Here is a 23,587-nt window from a genome sequence, read left to right on the forward strand (position 1 = left end):
ACCACCTGGCCATGCCGGGCCGAATCTCGAGTTAGTACCTCATAAAAGATGTGTTTTTGTCAAAACGGAATCAATGTATCTGTAAGTACCACGCACACACAATAATGTAAAAATGATCTAATATCTGTGGGTCAAAAATAATATTGTGGATAGACTATCAATTTTTTTCTTTTCTTTCTTTATGAATTGACAAAATTATCCAAAGTTTACATAAAATAAGAAATAAATTGTTTGTTTTTAAATTTGAGAAAAAAGACTGAAATATAATTCGGTCTGATACAAATGGAGTTATTATTTATCTTAAACAGAAAAACATTTTCATAAACCCTCCAGAAAAGATTTTCCTCAAAACTCGCTAGATGCGACATAAGGATTTTCAATCTGGTAATGTTCTAAGTTTGTGTAGAGCTAGATTATACCTTAAGTAATCTTTGCTTGTAGTTCCCAAAAGGCCTCACCACACATGTATGCGGGTACGAGTATCAGATGAAACTCTAACTAAAAGAATAAAACATTCCTTCTGTGCTTCTGTTTCTGTCTATAACGTCAAATGTTATAACAAACGAGTTAATATTTATCTAATCAATTCTAACTCATAGTTGAAATAACTATTAAAATATATTTAATTCAGACGTAATTATTTCTTTTTGTTTTTTATCGTGCCTTTTCCGCATTTGGCTGGTCATATCTGTTCAGCCCGGCATGGCCAGGTGGATAAGGCATGGTTAGTCATATCTGTTCAGTTCGGCATGGCCAGGTGGATAAGGCATGGCTAGTCATATCTGTTCAGTTCGGCATGGCCAGGTGGATAAGGCATGGCTAGTCATATCTGTTCAGCCCGGCATGGCCAGGTGGATAAGGCATGGCTTGTCATATCTGTTCAGCCCGGCATGGCCAGGTGGATAAGGCAATCGACTCATAATCTGAGGGTCGTGAGTTAGAATCCCGATCGCACCAAACATGCTCGCCCTTTCAGCTATGGGAACGTTATAATGTGACGGTCAATCCACTATTCGTTGGTAAAAGAGTAGCCCAAGAGTGTCAAGAGGGTGGTGACGACTAGTTGCCTTCCCTCTAGTCTCACACTGCTTAATTAGGGACAGCTAGCGCAGATAGCCATCGTGTAGCTTTGCGCGAAATTTTAAATAAGCCAGACCAAACCTGGTGAGGTGGGTTCGTTTCACGATTTTCTTAATACGTACTTAATTTTCATTCCAGGATGAATCTAGTTGTTATATTGAGGCCTTTTATTTCTAATAGCGGTACACCAATATTTTTTGTTAATGAGATATTGCAAATAATTCGGTTTTTCTCTGTTGTGTAAAGTATTTGAGAATATTAAACGTCTCTTGTCTGTAGTTGGGAAACTATTAACAGTTTCTGTAACTATTTCAGTAGAAAACTGTTTAATGTTACCGAATCATTCAGCTAAAACGTACGTACTTTATAATGATCGAAACGTTGTACCTGCTCTAAAAACTAACCTAACTTACTATAAAGCTGCAAATATTACTCATGTTTACTTGCAGGTAACATATTATGCATTAGGCTGAAATGTTTTTCCTTCCTGAAGTATATAGACCAAGGCTGACACAACCTTGTTGCTTCTACTAGATAGTGAATAAAAAAACACTTGTTCTTTTCACCTGTAGATAACATAACACTTTTTTGATTTCTTCTTCATTTCTTGTCAGTTTACGTCATGATTTGTACATTTCTCAGCTGGGGGTTGATTGTTCTATTTCACCACAGAAGAAGTGAAGCTTGAAGAAACGCTGAAGTGAATCAGTGCTAAGTTTACAGGCTTATTGTGCGAAGCTTAGGCCTAATACAAAAAACAAAGGTAAAAAAGAAACAGGTTAGTCTTCTAAGATAATCTTAGTTACCTAATGCATTCATGTTTGTGGAAGATTGTATTTGTGTTTTATTTTCTTATAGCAAAGCCACATCGGGCTATCTGCTGAGTCTACCGAAGGGAATCGAACTCCTGATTTTAGCGTTGTAACTCCGTTGACTTATCGCTGTACTAGCGGAAGGACGTTAGTGGAATATTCAATTTGTTTACGGCGCGGCATGGCCAGGTGGGTTAAGGCGTTCGACTTGTAATATGAGGATCGCGGGTTCGAATCCTCGTCGCACCAAACATGCTCGCCCTTTCAGCCATGGGGGTGCTATAATGTGACGGAAAATCTCACTATTCGTTGGTAAAAGAGCAGCCCAAGAGTTGGCGGTGAATGATGATGACTAGCTGCTTTCCCTCTAATCTTACATTGCTAAATAGGGACAACTAACGCAGATAGCCCTCGAGTAGCTTTGTGAGACATTAAAAAAAACAAGACAAAAAAACAACAATTTGTTTAAAATAAAAGAACAAAATACATTTCACTTGTAAAATATTCCGAGAATTATTTAAGGCCAATATTGTACATCATAATGGAAATTCAGTTCTAAAACCATTTCAACAAACAAACAAAGGATACTTTTTACATTATGCTTCTTGGCATAAAGAAACACGTGGAGAAAGTAAACGTCTCTGTATTACTTCCATCCAGCTCTATACGATACCACCAATCTTCCACAACAAGTCATCCAGTCATTTGAGCGTTCCTGCTAAGAGTACCTCCGGATGACGATCCGGAGCACTTATGTTTCATTAGCCACCGAAGCGCAAATAGAATATACTTCTACTTGCGGAGTTTGGTTTGTTTTGTTTTGCATTTCGCGCAAAACTACACGTGCGCTATTTGCGATAGCCGTCCCTAATTTAGCAGTGTAAGATTAAGGGGCGGCTTCTTGGGCTACTCTTTTACCAAAAAATGGTGGAATTGACTGTCACTTTATAACGCCCCCGCGGCTGGAAGGGCGAGCGTGTTTGGTGTGACGAGGATTCGAACCCCCGACCCTCAGATTACGAGTCGAGTGCCTTAACCACCTGGCCATGCCGGGGCTCTACGTGCTCATTCAGATAATTAAATAACCAAATGAAAGTTGAGAAAAACTGCCCATATTTAAATAGCGTTTATATGTCTTAAATAAGAACTAGAAATTTTAGGAAATGTTTGAAAATGTTTCTACTGTGACGCTATAGGAAATTAACCCTAATTATGGAAGAAAAGACGTTACTATTTATTGTGATTTGTTTAAGCTGTTTTGTTTCTGTGTTATTTATTGAGTTAGTTTAAACTTTAAGGTGTATTTTTAAATGCTTATCTACAGCACTGGTGAAAAAAGCATGAATGACTAGAAATGATTTCCAGATATGAACACGGATAAATTAGTAATCGCCTCCCACTGGGACAGAGGCTCGTCTTTAGACTCACACCGCTAAAACCCGGATTTCGATACCTCTGTTGGGAAGACCGCAGATAGCCCATTGTGTAGCTTTGTGCTTAATTCTAAAGACAAAAAACATAGAAAATTAGTAATCGCGTTTGGGAAACAACGCTTGTTTAAGAGTAAGATTGTTTGTTTGTTTTGAATTTCGCGCAAGGCCACAATAGGGCTATTTGCACTAGCCGTCTCTAATTAGCAATGTAAGACGAAAGATTTAGGCAACTAATGATCACCATCCACCATTAACTTTTGGGCTACTCTTTAGACCAACAAATAGTGGGATTGACGGTCCCATTATAACACCACCATGGTTGAAAGGGCGAGCGTGTTTTGTGTGACGGGAATTCGAACCCATGACCCTCAAATTAGGAGTCGAGTGCCTTAACCACCTCACTATGCCTGGCTTCAAAATAAGAATGCAATAAATGTTTATTTAATTATTTGTGTTAATTACCAACTCAGTTTTTAGTTTCGCTCTAAGTAGAGAGTTTGATTTGAACGAAAGTTAAAATTCGATTATGAATACAATTTTAACTGGAAAGAAAACAACAATATTTGGTGAAGAGTACAGAAATATTTCAACATGAACTGATATACATGTATATTTATTTGAAAAATGTATATACATATATGTAACATTAAAATAATTAAGATGTGTGAAGACACGTAACGCTCTAATGTGCTTTAATAATCGCTCTGAGCAGAACACAAATAACCTATTGTGTAAAATCGTTCTTAAGAATTAAGTTTCAGCCTAAACTTTCGTCCTTAAAGTGGCACAGCCGAATACTCATGGACATACCATGTTGGAAACTGGGTTTCGATACCTGTAGTGGGTAGAGTACAGATAGCCTTTAGTTTCTCACTCGCCCCATCTATTAGCACAACCTGCACTTACATAATACTTGGAATATAAGCCTTTAATTTCAAATTGGATATTTTTGTTTTGTTATAACAAATTTTAATATTGAACAAATGTATTGTATTTATAATAAATAGCAGTACAGCCCGTAGTATTTTGATAGATAACATATGCAAGCTATCCCAGACTTGTTTACTGGTTTTTGTGTTTAATTATTGTAATGAGTTTGAGAGCAATGATTTATAATTTTACTCACCAACCTTTTGTACAGACTATTCGATATGGAATATCAAATGATTTGTATCCAAATATATTTGATTATTAATTTTTATCGTTTATAAAATCTCTAAAAATGATTTGGCAAGGATATGAGTATATGATGAAATAACTGATTTAAACAAATCACAGTTATTTATTGGTCTGGTTTTTGAATTTAGCGCAAAGCTACTCGAAGACTATCAGCGTTATCCGTCCTTAATTTAGTAGTGTAAGACTAGAGGGAAGGCAACTAGTCATTACCGTCTACCGCCAACTCTTGGGCTACTCTTTTACCAACGAATAGTGGGATTGATCGTCACATTATACCGCCCCCTCGGCTGAAAGGGCGAGCATATTTGGTGCAACGGTGATTCAAACCAGCGACCCTCGGAGTACGAGTCGAACGCTTTAACCCACCTGGCCTTGTTGGGCCGAGTTATTTATACGACGTAAATAACTGTATTGGTGTTTTCAACTCGAACAACATAATAAATGACATGTGAACTAATCAACTGTGCCAGATACTAACGATTCATTCTCCAAAATATTTCACATGTGTTTCTAATTATTATTTTTTTCAAACTGTTTGTGTCTAATTTTCTGGACAAACGTCTGAAATCTGCGTTTTAAATAATGATCACATAAATATCTTACTAATGCTTAAAATTACAAATGTATTTTGTAATGAAATGAATATTAAACAGATAGAATAGTCCTAAAATATCTCCTGTCGTAACGTAACATCGGAAAAACTTGAAATGACAGACAGAATTGTAGCGCCATCTAATGGGAATAAGCATAATCAAATACATTATTGTGACATTACATTGTTTGATGTGGTTTTCTTTCACTAAATCAACATCTGGCTATCTGCTGTGTCCACCGAGGGGAATCGAGCCCCTAAGTTTAGTGTTGTAAATCTGTAGACTTATCTCTGTCCCAGAGGGGGACATTAGTTTGTAAATAAACTTTTCCTAATTTCAGTCCCCCGCTCGTACATCGATAAGTCTACGGATTTATAGCCCTAAAATTAGGGAGTCAGTTCCCATCAGTAGACTCAGCAGATAGTTCGATGTGGCTTAGTTATAAGAAAACACACACATATAATTTTAATTCAAGATTAGTATAATACACAAAAATAAGGCCAAAGTATAAATTAGACTTAAAATCACTTTAGATTTAAGTTTTTTCTAATATTTACAGTTCAATATTTATGTTCTATGAATTATTCTAATCGTTAGATAGAAATGTGTAAAAGTTATGCGAGATTTTTATCAAATCAACAGTACTAGTTGTAGTATCAATATTATCGTTCAAGTAAACATTTTCAGGTTTCCATACTTTCCATTGTTTAACCTGTTCAGTGCTGTAGACGAGATAATTCGTCCAAGCCAATCGGTAACACAGTGCCACGGACGAATTAATTCGTTCTCAATAATACCTAACTTCAACGCTAGATGTCAGCACCATACATACATTTGACCAACTTACAAATTGTTTCACTTTAGATCCAAAATGGCGTCACGAAAATAGTTACAAAATAAAGAAGCATTAGAGTTGTATTGTAGCAGCTGAAATACTTGGCAGTCAATAGGCTAATTGTTAACTTTCTCACATATTACATTGTAGAATATTAATATTACAGAACTGAGTCAGATTTCTTACAATAGCTGGTGAATGAACTGTTCTTATTACATTTACTCAATGTGTGACTTTCTTATGTTGACATAAATATAAGTTAAAACATAATTTATTCTCAATGTTTATTAAACATGTCTAAAGATTTCTATTAATGTAGAAATTAGATTTATACTAGACTATTAAAAATTGTTAATTTAAAAAAACGGATTAGGAATTATAAGAAATACAGTAACAAGATAACCAACGTAATGGTTAAAATTCGCAATAAGTTAGTACAGACTATAAATTGACACTTAGGATCGGCAGATCAGCGGGTTCGAATCCCAGTCACACCAAACATGCTCGTACTTTTATCCGTGAGGACCTTATAATGTGACGGTTAATCCAACTATTTGTTGGTAAAAGAGTACTTCAAGAGTCGACGGTGGGCGGTGATGACTAGCTGCCTTCCTACTAGTCTTACACTGCTAAATTAGGGACGGCTAGCGCAGATAGCCCTCGAGTAGCTTTGTCCGAAATTAAGAAAAAAGATATTTGTTGTGAAGAGTAGCTTAAGTGAACCATGATGATTTACTGCAGCTAATGACAATTTGATCACTTTAGTTTGAGATTTGAGCTACAGCTGAAGATTACTGTGAAGATTTGCTAGAGAATGGTGTGCGTGTAACAACATTTTTATGTTGTTGTTTTGAATTAAGCACAAAGCTACACAATGGGCTATCTGTGCTTTGCTCACCACGGGTATTGAACCTGGATTTTACCGTTGTAAGTCCGCAGACATATCGCTGAACCACTGGGGCTTAAAGATGTTTTTTTTTTAATTAAGCACAAAGCTACACAATGAGCTATCTGTGCTCTGCCCACCACGGGTATCGAAACCCGGTTTTTAGCGTTGTAAGTCCACAGACATACTGCTGAGCTACTAGGGGGCGATTTTCTATGTATAATAACCTCAATTTGGATGTATATGAATAGACAGTAGACGCAGCCCCCACTAAGCGGTTATAAAATTTTACCAGTACAAAAGCAGCATTTTCAAGTAAAACATAACCACCTAAAATGAGTCAGTGACCACCAATAATATACACTATTACACTTTGTGTTGTCTCTAGGACGTGTTGTTCAGTAAGCACATATAATATACACTATTACACTTTGTGTTGTCTCTGGGACGTGTTGTTCAGTAAGCACATATAATATACACTATTACACTTTCTGTTATCTCTAGGACGTGTTGTTCAGTAAGCACATATAATATACACTATTACACTTTCTGTTATCTCTAGGACGTGTTGTTCAGTAAACACAAATAATATACACTATTACACTTTCTCTTATCTCTAGGACGTGTTGTTCAGTAAGCACCAATAATATACACTATTACACTTTCTGTTATCTCTAGGACGTGTTGTTCAGTAAGCACATATAATATACACTATTACACTTTCTGTTATCTCTAGGACGTGTTGTTCAGTGAGCACCAATAATATACACTATTACACTTTCTGTTATCTCTCGGACGTGTTGTTCAGTAAGCACATATAATATACACTATTACACTTTGTGTTGTCTCTGGGACGTGTTGTTCAGTAAGCACCAATAATATACACTATTACACTTTCTGTTATCTCTAGGACGTGTTGTTCAGTAAGCACATATAATATACACTATTACACTTTGTGTTGTCTCTGGGACGTGTTGTTCAGTAAGCACATATAATATACACTATTACACTTTCTGTTATCTCTAGGACGTGTTGTTCAGTGACCACCAATAATATACACTATTACACTTTCTGTTATCTCTAGGACGTGTTGTTCAGTAAGCACATATAATATACACTATTACACTTTCTGTTGTCTCTAGGACGTGTTGTTCAGTGAGCACATATAATATACACTATTACACTTTCTGTTATCTCTAGGACGTGTTGTTCAGTAAGCACCAATAATATACACTATTACACTTTCTGTTATCTCTAGGACGTGTTGTTCAGTAAGCACATATAATATACACTATTACACTTTCTGTTATCTCTAGGACGTGTTGTTCAGTAAGCACAAATAATATACACTATTACACTTTCTGTTATCTCTAGGACGTGTTGTTCAGTAAGCACATATAATATACACTATTACACTTTCTGTTATCTCTAGGACGTGTTGTTCAGTAAGCACAAATAATATACACTATTACACTTTGTGTTATCTCTAGGACGTGTTGTTCAGTAAGCACCAATAATATACACTATTACACTTTCTGTTATCTCTAGGACGTGTTGTTCAGTAAGCACATATAATATACACTATTACACTTTCTGTTATCTCTAGGACGTGTTGTTCAGTGCACATATAATATACACATATAATATACACTATTACACTTTCTGTTATCTCTAGGACGTGTTGTTCAGTAAGCACATATAATATACACTATTACACTTTCTGTTATCTCTAGGACGTGTTGTTCAGTAAGCACATATAATATACACTATTACACTTTCTGTTATCTCTAGGACGTGTTGTTCAGTAAGCACATATAATATACACTATTACACTTTCTGTTATCTCTAGGACGTGTTGTTCAGTAAGCACATATAATATACACTATTACACTTTCTGTTATCTCTAGGACGTGTTGTTCAGTAAGCACATATAATATACACTATTACACTTTCTGTTATCTCTAGGACGTGTTGTTCAGTAAGCACATATAATATACACTATTACACTTTCTGTTATCTCTAGGACGTGTTGTTCAGTAAGCACATATAATATACACTATTACACTTTCTGTTATCTCTAGGACGTGTTGTTCAGTAAGCACATATAATATACACTATTACACTTTCTGTTATCTCTAGGACGTGTTGTTCAGTAAGCACATATAATATACACTATTACACTTTCTGTTATCTCTAGGACGTGTTGTTCAGTAAGCACATATAATATACACTATTACACTTTCTGTTATCTCTAGGACGTGTTGTTCAGTAAGCACATATAATATACACTATTACACTTTCTGTTATCTCTAGGACGTGTTGTTCAGTAAGCACATATAATATACACTATTACACTTTCTGTTATCTCTAGGACGTGTTGTTCAGTAAGCACATATAATATACACTATTACACTTTCTGTTATCTCTAGGACGTGTTGTTCAGTAAGCACATATAATATACACTATTACACTTTCTGTTATCTCTAGGACGTGTTGTTCAGTAAGCACATATAATATACACTATTACACTTTCTGTTATCTCTAGGACGTGTTGTTCAGTAAGCACATATAATATACACTATTACACTTTCTGTTATCTCTAGGACGTGTTGTTCAGTAAGCACATATAATATACACTATTACACTTTCTGTTATCTCTAGGACGTGTTGTTCAGTAAGCACATATAATATACACTATTACACTTTCTGTTATCTCTAGGACGTGTTGTTCAGTAAGCACATATAATATACACTATTACACTTTCTGTTATCTCTAGGACGTGTTGTTCAGTAAGCACATATAATATACACTATTACACTTTCTGTTATCTCTAGGACGTGTTGTTCAGTAAGCACATATAATATACACTATTACACTTTCTGTTATCTCTAGGACGTGTTGTTCAGTAAGCACATATAATATACACTATTACACTTTCTGTTATCTCTAGGACGTGTTGTTCAGTAAGCACATATAATATACACTATTACACTTTCTGTTATCTCTAGGACGTGTTGTTCAGTAAGCACATATAATATACACTATTACACTTTCTGTTATCTCTAGGACGTGTTGTTCAGTAAGCACATATAATATACACTATTACACTTTCTGTTATCTCTAGGACGTGTTGTTCAGTAAGCACATATAATATACACTATTACACTTTCTGTTATCTCTAGGACGTGTTGTTCAGTAAGCACATATAATATACACTATTACACTTTCTGTTATCTCTAGGACGTGTTGTTCAGTAAGCACGTGTTGTTCAGTATAATATACACTATTACACTTTCTGTTATCTCTAGGACGTGTTGTTCAGTAAGCACCAATAATATACACTATTACACTTTCTGTTATCTCTAGGACGTGTTGTTCAGTAAGCACATATAATATACACTATTACACTTTCTGTTATCTCTAGGACGTGTTGTTCAGTAAGCACATATAATATACACTATTACACTTTCTGTTATCTCTAGGACGTGTTGTTCAGTAAGCACATATAATATACACTATTACACTTTCTGTTATCTCTAGGACGTGTTGTTCAGTAAGCACATATAATATACACTATTACACTTTCTGTTATCTCTAGGACGTGTTGTTCAGTAAGCACCAATAATATACACTATTACACTTTCTGTTATCTCTAGGACGTGTTGTTCAGTAAGCACATATAATATACACTATTACACTTTCTGTTATCTCTAGGACGTGTTGTTCAGTAAGCACATATAATATACACTATTACACTTTCTGTTATCTCTAGGACGTGTTGTTCAGTAAGCACATATAATATACACTATTACACTTTCTGTTATCTCTAGGACGTGTTGTTCAGTAAGCACATATAATATACACTATTACACTTTCTGTTATCTCTAGGACGTGTTGTTCAGTAAGCACATATAATATACACTATTACACTTTCTGTTATCTCTAGGACGTGTTGTTCAGTAAGCACATATAATATACACTATTACACTTTCTGTTATCTCTAGGACGTGTTGTTCAGTAAGCACATATAATATACACTATTACACTTTCTGTTATCTCTAGGACGTGTTGTTCAGTAAGCACATATAATATACACTATTACACTTTCTGTTATCTCTAGGACGTGTTGTTCAGTAAGCACATATAATATACACTATTACACTTTCTGTTATCTCTAGGACGTGTTGTTCAGTAAGCACATATAATATACACTATTACACTTTCTGTTATCTCTAGGACGTGTTGTTCAGTAAGCACATATAATATACACTATTACACTTTCTGTTATCTCTAGGACGTGTTGTTCAGTAAGCACACTTTCTGTTATAATATACACTATTACACTTTCTGTTATCTCTAGGACGTGTTGTTCAGTAAGCACATATAATATACACTATTACACTTTCTGTTATCTCTAGGACGTGTTGTTCAGTAAGCACATATAATATACACTATTACACTTTCTGTTATCTCTAGGACGTGTTGTTCAGTAAGCACATATAATATACACTATTACACTTTCTGTTATCTCTAGGACGTGTTGTTCAGTAAGCACATATAATATACACTATTACACTTTCTGTTATCTCTAGGACGTGTTGTTCAGTAAGCACATATAATATACACTATTACACTTTCTGTTATCTCTAGGACGTGTTGTTCAGTAAGCACATATAATATACACTATTACACTTTCTGTTATCTCTAGGACGTGTTGTTCAGTAAGCACATATAATATACACTATTACACTTTCTGTTATCTCTAGGACGTGTTGTTCAGTAAGCACATATAATATACACTATTACACTTTCTGTTATCTCTAGGACGTGTTGTTCAGTAAGCACATATAATATACACTATTACACTTTCTGTTATCTCTAGGACGTGTTGTTCAGTAAGCACATATAATATACACTATTACACTTTCTGTTATCTCTAGGACGTGTTGTTCAGTAAGCACATATAATATACACTATTACACTTTCTGTTATCTCTAGGACGTGTTGTTCAGTAAGCACATATAATATACACTATTACACTTTCTGTTATCTCTAGGACGTGTTGTTCAGTAAGCACATATAATATACACTATTACACTTTCTGTTATCTCTAGGACGTGTTGTTCAGTAAGCACATATAATATACACTATTACACTTTCTGTTATCTCTAGGACGTGTTGTTCAGTAAGCACATATAATATACACTATTACACTTTCTGTTATCTCTAGGACGTGTTGTTCAGTAAGCACATATAATATACACTATTACACTTTCTGTTATCTCTAGGACGTGTTGTTCAGTAAGCACATATAATATACACTATTACACTTTCTGTTATCTCTAGGACGTGTTGTTCAGTAAGTTGTTACACTTTCTGTTATCTCTAGGACGTGTTGTTCAGTAAGCACATATAATATACACTATTACACTTTCTGTTATCTCTAGGACGTGTTGTTCAGTAAGCACATATAATATACACTATTACACTTTCTGTTATCTCTAGGACGTGTTGTTCAGTAAGCACATATAATATACACTATTACACTTTCTGTTATCTCTAGGACGTGTTGTTCAGTAAGCACATATAATATACACTATTACACGTGTTTTCTGTTATCTCTAGGACGTGTTGTTCAGTAAGCACATATAATATACACTATTACACTTTCTGTTATCTCTAGGACGTGTTGTTCAGTAAGCACATATAATATACACTATTACACTTTCTGTTATCTCTAGGACGTGTTGTTCAGTAAGCACATATAATATACACTATTACACTTTCTGTTATCTCTAGGACGTGTTGTTCAGTAAGCACATATAATATACACTATTACACTTTCTGTTATCTCTAGGACGTGTTGTTCAGTAAGCACATATAATATACACTATTACACTTTCTGTTATCTCTAGGACGTGTTGTTCAGTAAGCACATATAATATACACTATTACACTTTCTGTTATCTCTAGGACGTGTTGTTCAGTAAGCACATATAATATACACTATTACACTTTCTGTTATCTCTAGGACGTGTTGTTCAGTAAGCACATATAATATACACTATTACACTTTCTGTTATCTCTAGGACGTGTTGTTCAGTAAGCACATATAATATACACTATTACACTTTCTGTTATCTCTAGGACGTGTTGTTCAGTAAGCACATATAATATACACTATTACACTTTCTGTTATCTCTAGGACGTGTTGTTCAGTAAGCACATATAATATACACTATTACACTTTCTGTTATCTCTAGGACGTGTTGTTCAGTAAGCACATATAATATACACTATTACACTTTCTGTTATCTCTAGGACGTGTTGTTCAGTAAGCACATATAATATACACTATTACACTTTCTGTTATCTCTAGGACGTGTTGTTCAGTAAGCACATATAATATACACTATTACACTTTCTGTTATCTCTAGGACGTGTTGTTCAGTAAGCACATATAATATACACTATTACACTTTCTGTTATCTCTAGGACGTGTTGTTCAGTAAGCACATATAATATACACTATTACACTTTCTGTTATCTCTAGGACGTGTTGTTCAGTAAGCACATATAATATACACTATTACACTTTCTGTTATCTCTAGGACGTGTTGTTCAGTAAGCACATATAATATACACTATTACACTTTCTGTTATCTCTAGGACGTGTTGTTCAGTAAGCACATATAATATACACTATTACACTTTCTGTTATCTCTAGGACGTGTTGTTCAGTAAGCACATATAATATACACTATTACACTTTCTGTTATCTCTAGGACGTGTTGTTCAGTAAGCACATATAATATACACTATTACACTTTCTGTTATCTCTAGGACGTGTTGTTCAGTAAGCACATATAATATACACTATTACACTTTCTGTTATCTCTAGGACGTGTTGTTCAGTAAGCACATATAATATACACTATTACACTTTCTGTTATCTCTAGGACGTGTTGTTCAGTAAGCACATATAATATACACTATTACACTTTCTGTTATCTCTAGGACGTGTTGTTCAGTAAGCACAAATAATATACACTATTACACTTTCTGTTATCTCTAGGACGTGTTGTTCAGTAAGCACCAATAATATACACTATTACAGCTAGGACGTGTTGTTCAGTAAGCACCAATAATATACACTATTACACTTTCTGTTATCTCTAGGACGTGTTGTTCAGTAAGCACATATAATATACACTATTACACTTTCTGTTATCTCTAGGACGTGTTGTTCAGTAAGCACATATAATATACACTATTACACTTTCTGTTATCTCTAGGACGTGTTGTTCAGTAAGCACATATAATATACACTATTACACTTTCTGTTATCTCTAGGACGTGTTGTTCAGTAAGCACATATAATATACACTATTACACTTTCTGTTATCTCTAGGACGTGTTGTTCAGTAAGCACATATAATATACACTATTACACTTTCTGTTATCTCTAGGACGTGTTGTTCAGTAAGCACATATAATATACACTATTACACTTTCTGTTATCTCTAGGACGTGTTGTTCAGTAAGCACATATAATATACACTATTACACTTTCTGTTATCTCTAGGACGTGTTGTTCAGTAAGCACATATAATATACACTATTACACTTTCTGTTATCTCTAGGACGTGTTGTTCAGTAAGCACATATAATATACACTATTACACTTTCTGTTATCTCTAGGACGTGTTGTTCAGTAAGCACATATAATATACACTATTACACTTTCTGTTATCTCTAGGACGTGTTGTTCAGTAAGCACATATAATATACACTATTACACTTTCTGTTATCTCTAGGACGTGTTGTTCAGTAAGCACATATAATATACACTATTACACTTTCTGTTATCTCTAGGACGTGTTGTTCAGTAAGCACATATAATATACACTATTACACTTTCTGTTATCTCTAGGACGTGTTGTTCAGTAAGCACATATAATATACACTATTACACTTTCTGTTATCTCTAGGACGTGTTGTTCAGTAAGCACATATAATATACACTATTACACTTTCTGTTATCTCTAGGACGTGTTGTTCAGTAAGCACATATAATATACACTATTACACTTTCTGTTATCTCTAGGACGTGTTGTTCAGTAAGCACATATAATATACACTATTACACTTTCTGTTATCTCTAGGACGTGTTGTTCAGTAAGCACATATAATATACACTATTACACTTTCTGTTATCTCTAGGACGTGTTGTTCAGTAAGCACATATAATATACACTATTACACTTTCTGTTATCTCTAGGACGTGTTGTTCAGTAAGCACATATAATATACACTATTACACTTTCTGTTATCTCTCAGGACGTGTTGTTCAGTAAGTTCACATATAATATACACTATTACACTTTCTGTTATCTCTAGGACGTGTTGTTCAGTAAGCACATATAATATACACTATTACACTTTCTGTTATCTCTAGGACGTGTTGTTCAGTAAGCACATATAATATACACTATTACACTTTCTGTTATCTCTAGGACGTGTTGTTCAGTAAGCACATATAATATACACTATTACACTTTCTGTTATCTCTAGGACGTGTTGTTCAGTAAGCACATATAATATACACTATTACACTTTCTGTTATCTCTAGGACGTGTTGTTCAGTAAGCACATATAATATACACTATTACACTTTCTGTTATCTCTAGGACGTGTTGTTCAGTAAGCACATATAATATACACTATTACACTTTCTGTTATCTCTAGGACGTGTTGTTCAGTAAGCACATATAATATACACTATTACACTTTCTGTTATCTCTAGGACGTGTTGTTCAGTAAGCACATATAATATACACTATTACACTTTCTGTTATCTCTAGGACGTGTTGTTCAGTAAGCACATATAATATACACTATTACACTTTCTGTTATCTCTAGGACGTGTTGTTCAGTAAGCACATATAATATACACTATTACACTTTCTGTTATCTCTCTGGACGTGTTGTTCAGTAAGCACATATAATATACACTATTACACTTTCTGTTATCTCTAGGACGTGTTGTTCAGTAAGCACATATAATATACACTATTACACTTTCTGTTATCTCTAGGACGTGTTGTTCAGTAAGCACATATAATATACACTATTACACTTTCTGTTATCTCTAGGACGTGTTGTTCAGTAAGCACATATAATATACACTATTACACTTTCTGTTATCTCTAGGACGTGTTGTTCAGTAAGCACATATAATATACACTATTACACTTTCTGTTATCTCTAGGACGTGTTGTTCAGTAAGCACATATAATATACACTATTACACTTTCTGTTATCTCTAGGACGTGTTGTTCAGTAGGAGCACATATAATATACACTATTACACTTTCTGTTATCTCTAGGACGTGTTGTTCAGTAAGCACATATAATATACACTATTACACTTTCTGTTATCTCTAGGACGTGTTGTTCAGTAAGCACATATAATATACACTATTACACTTTCTGTTATCTCTAGGACGTGTTGTTCAGTAAGCACATATAATATACACTATTACACTTTCTGTTATCTCTAGGACGTGTTGTTCAGTAAGCACATATAATATACACTATTACACTTTCTGTTATCTCTAGGACGTGTTGTTCAGTAAGCACATATAATATACACTATTACACTTTCTGTTACTCAGTTACTGTTATATCTCTGGACGTGTTGTTCAGTAGCACATATAATATACACTATTACACTTTCTGTTATCTCTAGGACGTGTTGTTCAGTAAGCACATATAATATACACTATTACACTTTCTGTTATCTCTAGGACGTGTTGTTCAGTAAGCACATATAATATACACTATTACACTTTCTGTTATCTCTAGGACGTGTTGTTCAGTAAGCACATATAATATACACTATTACACTTTCTGTTATCTCTAGGACGTGTTGTTCAGTAAGCACATATAATATACACTATTACACTTTCTGTTATCTCTACTTTCTGGACGTGTTGTTCAGTAAGCACATATAATATACACTATTACACTTTCTGTTATCTCTAGGACGTGTTGTTCAGTAAGCACATATAATATACACTATTACACTTTCTGTTATCTCTAGGACGTGTTGTTCAGTAAGCACATATAATATACACTATTACACTTTCTGTTATCTCTAGGACGTGTTGTTCAGTAAGCACATATAATATACACTATTACACTTTCTGTTATCTCTAGGACGTGTTGTTCAGTAAGCACATATAATATACACTATTACACTTTCTGTTATCTCTAGGACGTGTTGTTCAGTAAGCACATATAATATACACTATTACACTTTCTGTTATCTCTAGGACGTGTTGTTCAGTAAGCACATATAATATACACTATTACACTTTCTGTTATCTCTAGGACGTGTTGTTCAGTAAGCACATATAATATACACTATTACACTTTCTGTTATCTCTAGGACGTGTTGTTCAGTAAGCACATATAATATACACTATTACACTTTCTGTTATCTCTAGGACGTGTTGTTCAGTAAGCACATATAATATACACTATTACACTTTCTGTTATCTCTAGGACGTGTTGTTCAGTAAGCACATATAATATACACTATATACACTATTATCTCTTGGACGTGTTGTTCAGTGCACATATAATATACACTATTACACTTTCTGTTATCTCTAGGACGTGTTGTTCAGTAAGCACATATAATATACACTATTACACTTTCTGTTATCTCTAGGACGTGTTGTTCAGTAAGCACATATAATATACACTATTACACTTTCTGTTATCTCTAGGACGTGTTGTTCAGTAAGCACATATAATATACACTATTACACTTTCTGTTATCTCTAGGACGTGTTGTTCAGTAAGCACATATAATATACACTATTACACTTTCTGTTATCTCTAGGACGTGTTGTTCAGTAAGCACATATAATATACACTATTACACTTTCTGTTATCTCTAGGACGTGTTGTTCAGTAAGCACATATAATATACACTATTACACTTTCTGTTATCTCTAGGACGTGTTGTTCAGTAAGCACATATAATATACACTATTACACTTTCTGTTATCTCTAGGACGTGTTGTTCAGTAAGCACATATAATATACACTATTACACTTTCTGTTATCTCTTGGACGTGTTGTTCAGTAAGCACATATAATATACACTATTACACTTTCTGTTATCTCTAGGACGTGTTGTTCAGTAAGCACATATAATATACACTATTACACTTTCTGTTATCTCTAGGACGTGTTGTTCAGTAAGCACATATAATATACACTATTACACTTTCTGTTATCTCTAGGACGTGTTGTTCAGTAAGCACATATAATATACACTATTACACTTTCTGTTATCTCTAGGACGTGTTGTTCAGTAAGCACATATAATATACACTATTACACTTTCTGTTATCTCTAGGACGTGTTGTTCAGTACACTTTCTGTTATCTCTTGGACGTGTTGTTCAGTATAATATACACTATTACACTTTCTGTTATCTCTAGGACGTGTTGTTCAGTAAGCACATATAATATACACTATTACACTTTCTGTTATCTCTAGGACGTGTTGTTCAGTAAGCACATATAATATACACTATTACACTTTCTGTTATCTCTAGGACGTGTTGTTCAGTAAGCACATATAATATACACTATTACACTTTCTGTTATCTCTCTGGACGTGTTGTTCAGTAAGCACATATAATATACACTATTACACTTTCTGTTATCTCTAGGACGTGTTGTTCAGTAAGCACATATAATATACACTATTACACTTTCTGTTATCTCTAGGACGTGTTGTTCAGTAAGCACATATAATATACACTATTACACTTTCTGTTATCTCTCTGGACGTGTTGTTCAGTAAGCACATATAATATACACTATTACACTTTCTGTTATCTCTAGGACGTGTTGTTCAGTAAGCACATATAATATACACTATTACACTTTCTGTTATCTCTAGGACGTGTTGTTCAGTAAGCACATATAATATACACTATTACACTTTCTGTTATCTCTAGGACGTGTTGTTCAGTAAGCACATATAATATACACTATTACACTTTCTGTTATCTCTAGGACGTGTTGTTCAGTAAGCACATATAATATACACTATTACACTTTCTGTTATCTCTAGGACGTGTTGTTCAGTAAGCACATATAATATACACTATTACACTTTCTGTTATCTCTAGGACGTGTTGTTCAGTGAGCACTATATAATATACACTATTACACTTTCTGTTATCTCTAGGACGTGTTGTTCTGTTACACTTTCTCTCTAGGACGTGTTGTTCAGTAAGCACATATAATATACACTATTACACTTTCTGTTATCTCTAGGACGTGTTGACGTGTTGTTCAGTATCTCTAGGAGCACATATAATATACACTATTACACTTTCTGTTATCTCTAGGACGTGTTGTTCAGTAAGCACATATAATATACACTATTACACTTTCTGTTATCTCTAGGACGTGTTGTTCAGTAAGCACATATAATATACACTATTACACTTTCTGTTATCTCTAGGACGTGTTGTTCAGTGAGCACATATAATATACACTATTACACTTTCTGTTATCTCTTGGACGTGTTGTTCAGTAAGCACATATAATATACACTATTACACTTTCTGTTATCTCTAGGACGTGTTGTTCAGTAAGCACATATAATATACACTATTACACTTTCTGTTATCTCTTGGACGTGTTGTTCAGTAAGCACATATAATATACACTATTACACTTTCTGTTATCTCTTGGACGTGTTGTTCAGTAAGCACATATAATATACACTATTACACTTTCTGTTATCTCTAGGACGTGTTGTTCAGTAAGCACATATAATATACACTATTACACTTTCTGTTATCTCTTGGACGTGTTGTTCAGTAAGCACATATAATATACACTATTACACTTTCTGTTATCTCTTGGACGTGTTGTTCAGTAAGCACATATAATATACACTATTACACTTTCTGTTATCTCTAGGACGTGTTGTTCAGTAAGCACATATAATATACACTATTACACTTTCTGTTATCTCTAGGACGTGTTGTTCAGTAAGCACATATAATATACACTATTACACTTTCTGTTATCTCTTGGACGTGTTGTTCAGTAAGCACATATAATATACACTATTACACTTTCTGTTATCTCTTGGACGTGTTGTTCAGTAAGCACATATAATATACACTATTACACTTTCTGTTATCTCTAGGACGTGTTGTTCAGTAAGCACATAATAATATACACTATTACACTTTCTGTTATCTCTAGGACGTGTTGTTCAGTAAGCACATATAATATACACTATTACACTTTCTGTTATCTCTTGGACGTGTTGTTCAGTAAGCACATATAATATACACTATTACACTTTCTGTTATCTCTAGGACGTGTTGTTCAGTAAGCACATATAATATACACTATTACACTTTCTGTTATCTCTAGGACGTGTTGTTCAGTAAGCACATATAATATACACTATTACACTTTCTGTTATCTCTAGGACGTGTTGTTCAGTAAGCACATATAATATACACTATTACACTTTCTGTTATCTCTAGGACGTGTTGTTCAGTAAGCACATATAATATACACTATTACACTTTCTGTTATCTCTAGGACGTGTTGTTCAGTAAGCACATATAATATACACTATTACACTTTCTGTTATCTCTAGGACGTGTTGTTCAGTAAGCACATATAATATACACTATTACACTTTCTGTTATCTCTAGGACGTGTTGTTCAGTAAGCACATATAATATACACTATTACACTTTCTGTTATCTCTTGGACGTGTTGTTCAGTAAGCACATATAATATACACTATTACACTTTCTGTTATCTCTTGGACGTGTTGTTCAGTAAGCACATATAATATACACTATTACACTTTCTGTTATCTCTTGGACGTGTTGTTCAGTAAGCACATATAATATACACTATTACACTTTCTGTTATCTCTAGGACGTGTTGTTCAGTAAGCACATATAATATACACTATTACACTTTCTGTTATCTCTAGGACGTGTTGTTCAGTAAGCACATATAATATACACTATTACACTTTCTGTTATCTCTTGGACGTGTTGTTCAGTGAGCACCAATAATATACACTATTACACTTTCTGTTATCTCTAGGACGTGTTGTTCAGTGAGCACCAATAATATACACTATTACACTTTCTGTTATCTCTAGGACGTGTTGTTCAGTGAGCACCAATAATATACACTATTACACTTTCTGTTATCTCTAGGACGTGTTGTTCAGTAAGCACATATAATATACACTATTACACTTTCTGTTATCTCTAGGACGTGTTGTTCAGTAAGCACATATAATATACACTATTACACTTTCTGTTATCTCTAGGACGTGTTGTTCAGTGAGCACCAATAATATACACTATTACACTTTCTGTTATCTCTTGGACGTGTTGTTCAGTGAGCACCAATAATATACACTATTACACTTTCTGTTATCTCTAGGACGTGTTGTTCAGTGAGCACATATAATATACACTATTACACTTTCTGTTATCTCTAGGACGTGTTGTTCAGTAAGCACATATAATATACACTATTACACTTTCTGTTATCTCTAGGACGTGTTGTTCAGTGACCACCAATAATATACACTATTACACTTTCTGTTATCTCTTGGACGTGTTGTTCAGTGAGCACCAATAATATACACTATTACACTTTCTGTTATCTCTCGGACGTGTTGTTCAGTAAGCACCAATAATATACACTATTACACTTTCTGTTATCTCTAGGACGTGTTGTTCAGTGAGCACCAATAATATACACTATTACACTTTCTGTTATCTCTAGGACGTGTTGTTCAGTGAGCACCAATAATATACACTATTACACTTTCTGTTATCTCTAGGACGTGTTGTTCAGTGAGCACCAATAATATACACTATTACACTTTCTGTTATCTCTAGGACGTGTTGTTCAGTGAGCACCAATAATATACACTATTACACTTTCTGTTATCTCTAGGACGTGTTGTTCAGTAAGCACCAATAATATACACTATTACACTTTCTGTTATCTCTAGGACGTGTTGTTCAGTGAGCACCAATAATATACACTATTACACTTTCTGTTATCTCTAGGACGTGTTGTTCAGTAAGCACATATAATATACACTATTACACTTTCTGTTATCTCTTGGACGTGTTGTTCAGTGAGCACATATAATATACACTATTACACTTTCTGTTATCTCTTGGACGTGTTGTTCAGTAAGCACATATAATATACACTATTACACTTTCTGTTATCTCTTGGACGTGTTGTTCAGTGAGCACATATAATATACACTATTACACTTTCTGTTATCTCTTGGACGTGTTGTTCAGTAAGCACATATAATATACACTATTACACTTTCTGTTATCTCTTGGACGTGTTGTTCAGTGAGCACATATAATATACACTATTACACTTTCTGTTATCTCTAGGACGTGTTGTTCAGTAAGCACATATAATATACACTATTACACTTTCTGTTGTCTCTAGGACGTGTTGTTCAGTAAGCACATATAATATACACTATTACACTTTGTGTTGTCTCTTGGACGTGTTGTTCAGTAAGCACATATAATATACACTATTACACTTTCTGTTATCTCTAGGACGTGTTGTTCAGTAAGCACATATAATATACACTATTACACTTTCTGTTATCTCTTGGACGTGTTGTTCAGTAAGCACATATAATATACACTATTACACTTTCTGTTATCTCTTGGACGTGTTGTTCAGTGAGCACATATACATATACACTGTTATTACACGTGTTGTTCAGTGTTGTTATCTCTTGGACGTGTTGTTCAGTAAGCACATATAATATACACTATTACACTTTCTGTTATCTCTAGGACGTGTTGTTCAGTAAGCACATATAATATACACTATTACACTTTCTGTTATCTCTTGGACGTGTTGTTCAGTAAGCACATATAATATACACTATTACACTTTCTGTTATCTCTAGGACGTGTTGTTCAGTAAGCACATATAATATACACTATTACACTTTCTGTTATCTCTAGGACGTGTTGTTCAGTAAGCACATATAATATACACTATTACACTTTCTGTTATCTCTAGGACGTGTTGTTCAGTAAGCACATATAATATACACTATTACACTTTCTGTTATCTCTAGGACGTGTTGTTCAGTAAGCACATATAATATACACTATTACACTTTCTGTTATCTCTAGGACGTGTTGTTCAGTAAGCACATATAATATACACTATTACACTTTCTGTTATCTCTTGGACGTGTTGTTCAGTAAGCACATATAATATACACTATTACACTTTCTGTTATCTCTTGGACGTGTTGTTCAGTGAGCACATATAATATACACTATTACACTTTCTGTTGTCTCTTGGACGTGTTGTTCAGTAAGCACATATAATATACACTATTACACTTTCTGTTATCTCTTGGACGTGTTGTTCAGTAAGCACATATAATATACACTATTACACTTTCTGTTATCTCTTGGACGTGTTGTTCAGTAAGCACATATAATATACACTATTACACTTTCTGTTATCTCTAGGACGTGTTGTTCAGTAAGCACATATAATATACACTATTACACTTTCTGTTATCTCTAGGACGTGTTGTTCAGTAAGCACATATAATATACACTATTACACTTTCTGTTGTCTCTTGGACGTGTTGTTCAGTGAGCACC

The sequence above is a fragment of the Tachypleus tridentatus genome, chromosome 12 (assembly GCF_004210375.1).
Source record: "Tachypleus tridentatus isolate NWPU-2018 chromosome 12, ASM421037v1, whole genome shotgun sequence".
Classification (NCBI taxonomy): domain Eukaryota; kingdom Metazoa; phylum Arthropoda; class Merostomata; order Xiphosura; family Limulidae; genus Tachypleus; species Tachypleus tridentatus.